Below are 6,399 nucleotides of genomic sequence, written 5' to 3' on the forward strand. Positions count from 1 at the left end.
TCTTTATGCCTTCTTTTCTCTTTCCAGAAAATAGTCCCTTTCCAGGCCAAGGACCTGAATTCTGTTTACTTCTCCTGGCTGTGCAAAAGCACACTCAAGTGAATGACTAAAAATGCAACCGCAGTGCATGTTGCAGATATCGGCGGCCGCAGGAGGGTCAGCATCCAGTAGAGGACTGGCGTTGGAGTCACACTGCTGTGAAGTCACGTTGCAGTCCAGCGCATAATTGCTATCTATCCATAGACCATTCTTGACCAAGCAAGCATGCACATGTGGGCAGTTACATTCTCAAGTTTTTAAAATCAAGGGGAACTTGTATACTGGGCCTGTTTTTCAGCCTGTTTGCTACCTTTTTTGCATTCTATCCCATGTGAATTTTACAGACACTGGGCTAAAAAGGATATTTAGACACATGGACACACATTCCTAGAATGTCATCATATGGTCCTAATTCCATGTCACCAACAACACAGACAAGACCCTGTTTACAACTTTCTCTTTCCTTTTTTTTTAATTTTAGACCTTTCTGAGAAGATTATTATATATGACATATCTATAGCTATGTGTATGGCCATAGATGTATTTCTGTGTGTACATATGTATAGTCATGTATTCCTGCATATGTACATACAAATACAGAGATATATAAAGTAAATAGAAATTCCTTACTTGTAAATAGCCAAAAAGTACTGACCTGAATGATGAATTTTCACATTTAAATAGTCATCAACATGAAGCCATGATTAATGCTTGTATAATGTGATGCAATAAAATTTAAAATAAATTTATGCACATGGAATATTTTCAGCTGGCTCTTCTGAAATTCTGTTGTCTTTTTGTCCCACAGAATAAGATGAATCACAGAATAAGTGGAATCTTTAATGTGAGGAGAATATCTGAGGGACTTTGCAGGAAATCACATGTTTATTGGATAAATGCATGCAAAAACAAACAGTACAGCCATATATCAGCATATGTTTCTGAAGAACTTTTTCCCCAATCTTGACGGTGGAATATTTTAAATATAAGCCATAATGAATATGCCACAGTTTGAGGATTTGATAACCTACCCAATTTTATAAGTCCTCATAAGACTAGAATATTAGAAATACCCTACTTCAACACTATAATCTTCATTTAAACCTCAGCTGTCTGCAATTAACAATTGCAAAAATACAGAACTAACCTAAGTGCCCATCAACCAACGAGTGGATAAATAAAATGTAGTATATATACCATGGACTAGTAGTTAGCCATCAACAGGAACAAAATAATGATTTTTGCAGCAACTTGGTTGGAGCTAGAGGCCATTATTTTAAGTAAAGTAACTCAGGAATGGAAAACCAAATATCGTATGTTCTCACTTATAAGTGGGAGCTAAGCTATGAAGATGCAAAGGTATAAGAATAATATAATGGACTTTGGGGACTCCAGGGGGAAGGGTGGAAGGAGGGTGAGTGATAAAAGACTGCATATTGGGCATAGTGTACACTGCCTGGATAACAGGTGCACCAGAATCTCAGAAATCACCATTAACGAACTTATTCACATAACCAAAAACCACCTGCATCCAAAAAAAAACAAGAAAAAAAAAAAAAAAAAAAAAAAAATTAAAAAAAAAATCTCTGTTGTCTGGATCACTCACGAATGTAGTGATTCCAAACAGTTATCCAAATAGTTAGCAACCAGGCTGGGCGTGGTGGCTCATGCCTGTAATCCCAGCACTTTGGGAGGTCAAGGTGGGTGATTTGAGGTCAGGAGTTCAAGACTGGCCTGGCCAACATGGTGAAACCCTGCCTCTACTAAAAATACAAAAATTAGCCAGGCATGGTGGCGGGCACCTATAGTTCCAGCTATTTGGGAGGCTGAGGCAGGGGAATCACTTGAACCCAGGAGTTGGAGGTTGCAGTGAGCTGAGATCGCGCCACTGTACTCTAGCATGGGCAACAGAGCGAGACTCTGTCTCAAAACAAAACAAGACAAAACAAAACAAATAGCAAGTAGGGTTAACCTTTAAACTAGCAAAATATATGTTGCCTGATTTTTTAAAGTAGAAACCTGTCTATAAATGCCATATACTTTCCAGATTTCTTATAGGAAGGAAATCGTATCCTTCCATTGATAATTCAGTGGCATCGCTGTAAAACTCCAACTTTTCTACAAATGTGTCTACCAAACCTTGACCCCTGGGCTCCCCTAAAGCCTCCCATTGCACAGTCTGCCCTACTCACTCAGACTCTTTCCCCTGTGCAGTATTCCTCTCCTAGGACATGCATATCCATCTTATAGCCCCAGATAGCTTGTAAGTGACTGTATTAGTCTGTTCTCATGCTGCTAGTAAAGACATACCCGAGACTGGGTAATTTATAAAGGAAAGAGGTTTAATTGACTCATAGGTCCACATGGCTGGGGAGGCCTCACAATCATGGCAGAAAGCGAGTGAGGAGCAAAGTCACATCTTACATGGTGACAGGCAAGAGGGCTTGTGCAGGGGAACTGCCCTTTATAAAACCATTAGATTTTGTGAGACTTATTCACTATCATGAGAACAATATGGGGGGAAACGGCCCCCATGATTCAGTTATCTCCACCTGGTCCCGCCCTTGACACGTGGGGATCATAACAATTCAAGGTGAGATTTGGGTGGTGACACAGCCAAACCATATCAGTGACAGAGGGCAAGAAATCCACCTTCCCCTTCTCCTTCCCCTTCCCCATTGCCCAACAGTGTGATGCCTTTACACAAGTTTTCAGTGCTTCTTAAATGACTCTAAAAGGGAGACAATAACATGTAATCAATTTAAATTCACTTTCCTGTAACTATATATTTCAACATGAAAGAACTAAGGGTAGGACCTCAACTTCATATAGTCCTGTACTCTAGAGAAGGCGTTAAAGCTACTCAGATCACATGTGATATGTAAGCGCCAGTTACTGTTTTCCCAAAACAGACATTAATTTCCCAAGTTGCCCATTGACTGTCAGCATTTAGACACCAATTTTATAACATTTTCAACAAAAAAAAATTAAAGAAGACTTGCTTAACAATCCTTTTAGTGGTTAAAACCACATGAGTGGTTTTAAATACTTAACTGTTCAATTTAGATTCCACTAATCCCCTGGCTGGAAAGAGTAAATAGTAAAGCTGTTACCAGTGGGTCACAGCTTGCATAAACGTTAGCCCCAATGAGGCAATCTTGAACCTTCATTAATTCAGACCTCACTAATTAGGAAGTTGTGATCATTTGGATAGACTGAGGTCCATTATACAAAACAAGTTCTATGAACAAAGAAGAAGAAACAGTCCAATCATTTTGTGTGTGAGAGACAGAGTTTTGCTCTTGTTGCCCAGGCTGGAGTGCAGTGGCGCAATCAATCTCGGCTCACTGCAACCTCTGCCTCCCAGGTTCAAGCGATTCTTCTGCCTCAGCCTTCTGAGTAGCTGGGAGTACAGGCACCCACCACCATGCCTGGCTAGTTTTTTTGTGTTTTAAGTAGAGATGGGGTTTCACCGTATTGGCCAGGCTGGTCTTGAAGTCCTGACCTCAGGTGATCTGCCCGCCTCTGCCTTCCAAAGTGCTGAGATTACAGGTGTGAACCACCACGCCTGGCCCCAATCATTTTTTTAAATATTTGTTACTATTTTATTGACACAAAACTTCAAAAACTTGTACTCAAGGATGTATTCCTAGATAATAAAAGCATAAAATAAAAGTGTTTGCTATGGGGTATGAGTGAGAAGGGATAAACAGGCATCCGAGGTGCTGGCAATGTACTATTTCTTGAGTAGTTGTTCTACAAATCATTTTTAAAAGAATCATTTATATAACATTTATTTGCTAATTATAAACCCAATTTTTATTTTTTCCTACTAATTTTCATGTAGTCCAGTATTTCTCAAACTCTACCATACATCAGAATCACCTGGGCCCTGCCGCCACCACCGTTTCTGATTCAGTAGGTCTATGGTGGACCAGGAAATTTCAATTTTGATAAAGTACCTAGATAACGTTGATTCTATTAGGAGGGGGCCACATTCTGCAAACTACTGATCTAATCAATATCTTATGGCCATAATTTGAATCACTTTAAAATACTCTACAATTTAAGCTGAGTTTAACCAATTTTATCTGATTGTATAATATTTTAGTGAATTACCACCCTGGTAGAAAGGCAGGTGGGCAGCAATTTCAAACTGTAATCTTAGTTACAGTAGCAATTATCAGTTAACCATATCATTCAATACAGATCACTGCTGTGCAGGCCTCCCAGCTGGGTGGAGCACAGGGTGTTTCTTGATGGGTTGGGTCAGTGTCACACAAAGGTCCTTCACCTTGGCCTGCATTTTGCATTAACCCAGAATACTGAGAATAACTCTTCCCAAGTCCAACCAGCACCCCTGCCAGTTTAGGAATGAGTTTACATCAACATGTACAACAGAGCAACTCTATTCCGATTATGGGCTCTGGAGTCAGATAAAACTAAGTTTGGATCCAAGGTGTAAGACAAAGGACTTAAGTTTTCTAAGATATAGTTACTTCATGGGGTGGACACCATGGTATGCTGCCAAGGTCCCTCTTCAATGAAAGATGTCTTGCCCAAGCTTTTGGGAGTGCTGTTGGCAGACTCCCTCCAGCTCTCAGGCTCCTCCAGACTGTTTCATTGCAGAGGGTCACCTGGTCTGAGACCTGCCCCTTCCTGTGGCAGCCCACATCAATGACTAATGGATGCACAAATATGAAAGCCTGGCAATATTAGGACAATTGTGAAGGGCTCCCTCACTTCAGAGCTCTCTTTGGGGAGACTCTGCTTGAGCCTGCATTGTAGCTCAACCTCCACCTCTACCCAAACCTCCTTCCCTCTTCTTTCTTCCATAGGTATTGATCCTAAATAAATGCCAAGCACACTACCCTCCATATTAGAGTCTGCTTCCCAGGGAATCAAGCCTGCAACATTTTTTTTTTTTTTAAAGTGGACAAAAACTCTAAGATGTGGGAATCCTACAGATTCGTTCATTCATTAAATATTTATTGAGCCAGCCAATTCTGTTCTGGATGCTAAGAATATAGCAGTGAACACAGATGTCTAATTTGAAGGGAAACGATTAGGAAGAGCATTAAGGTTGAAATCAATCATTAGCTACAGTATCGATTGACTACTTGATATAAAAAGAGAATAAAAGAATCGTATCTCTTCCTCTCAGCACTACTCCCCATCCGCCTTTTTAAAATTGCCTCAGCTTGTAATATTCATGTTCTATTCTGCAACCATAGATTCTTGATTACCTAAGCAGGTCTCAGCCTGATTGAACTTTACTGCCACGTAGATTTCCTTGCCTACCTCCATGCTGCCCTTGGGAGCTTGAAAGTCATTATACTGTTTTTCCACTACCCTGGGTTGTAGAAAATTGTGAGGCTGTTTAAAGACCTATTCCCCTAGATACCTCAGGCAGCAATTTCTTCTTCTAATGCTCACAAAACAAGGTAAAATCTCTCTAACTTCCCAAGGCCCTATGCCTGCTTAGAAACACCACCCAGTTGTGTCTTTCCTAAGGTCTTGTGACTGTAAGCTCTATCCAAAAGATGGGGAACAGATTTTGTCAGCTTTTAAATTCCACAAACCGATGGTGGTTTGTTGCCACCATCCCAGAGCTCATCATATGGTGTTAGGACACAGAGAACCAGTGGGAATATAGTTCTCAGAGACTTGATAATACATTGGTGCTCACCTGGGCCCTCCAACTTTCCCAGCACAGGAAATCCATTTCCACTTTAGGGTTGGGGAACCTAGCTCCTACCATCCAAGCTGTTTTATTATTGTCAACATAAGAGGCTAAACTTTGGATCATTGGTTAATGCTCCGAATATCCCACCACTATCCTTTCCTCTGAACCCTCTCACACTCTTCTCTGATTGATCACTTCACTTGTAGACTCCCTTCCTACCTCATGGGGCCAGACCCTTGCCTCTCCAAAGGGATATAAAACAAGGCATTCCTTGAATCCCTCCTACCATTTATTTTCAGTCTTGCTCTTCCTGGGCATCCTGGCTTCCACCCAGTGTTATATAATGATGCCATGCTTGGTTTCAGCAAAAAGGCAGAGCTATGTATTTCTCTCTCCTCTTAACTTTCCACCTCTCTCATCTGTTTCCTTTTTTTCTCTGTCCACTTCCACAACTGGTCTTGTTATAAATTGCACTGTATTTTGTATGTCTTATTTACTAAAATGTCATGTTTCTACTGTGACTTAAATGGGTGAATAGGAGGCTTTATATTTCTGTCCCATTCTGTGACTTTTCTCTGTAACTCAGAGAACTTCAATTAAAAAAAAACCTCTCTAACCCAAAGAATGGCAAAAAAAAGTTTGCAATTTATGTATCTAAGGGGTTTATATCTTAA

General features: G+C 40.5%; 1 protein-coding gene across 3 annotated transcripts in view; it reads left to right on the plus strand.

Annotated features, from left to right (window-relative positions):
• Positions 1-811, plus strand: part of ANO4 (anoctamin 4) — a 405,598-nt gene extending 404,787 nt beyond the window's left edge. For all 3 annotated transcript variants that reach the window (XM_011934758.1, XM_011934750.1, XM_011934766.1), the window contains one exon: positions 28-811. The gene's annotated coding sequence lies outside the window, so the exon portion shown is untranslated. The remainder of the gene's footprint in view (positions 1-27) is intronic.
• The last annotated feature ends 5,588 nt before the right edge of the window (positions 812-6,399 follow it).

Source organism: Colobus angolensis, unplaced genomic scaffold (genome assembly GCF_000951035.1).
Source record: "Colobus angolensis palliatus isolate OR3802 unplaced genomic scaffold, Cang.pa_1.0 Scaffold10, whole genome shotgun sequence".
Taxonomy (NCBI): Eukaryota; Metazoa; Chordata; class Mammalia; order Primates; family Cercopithecidae; genus Colobus; species Colobus angolensis.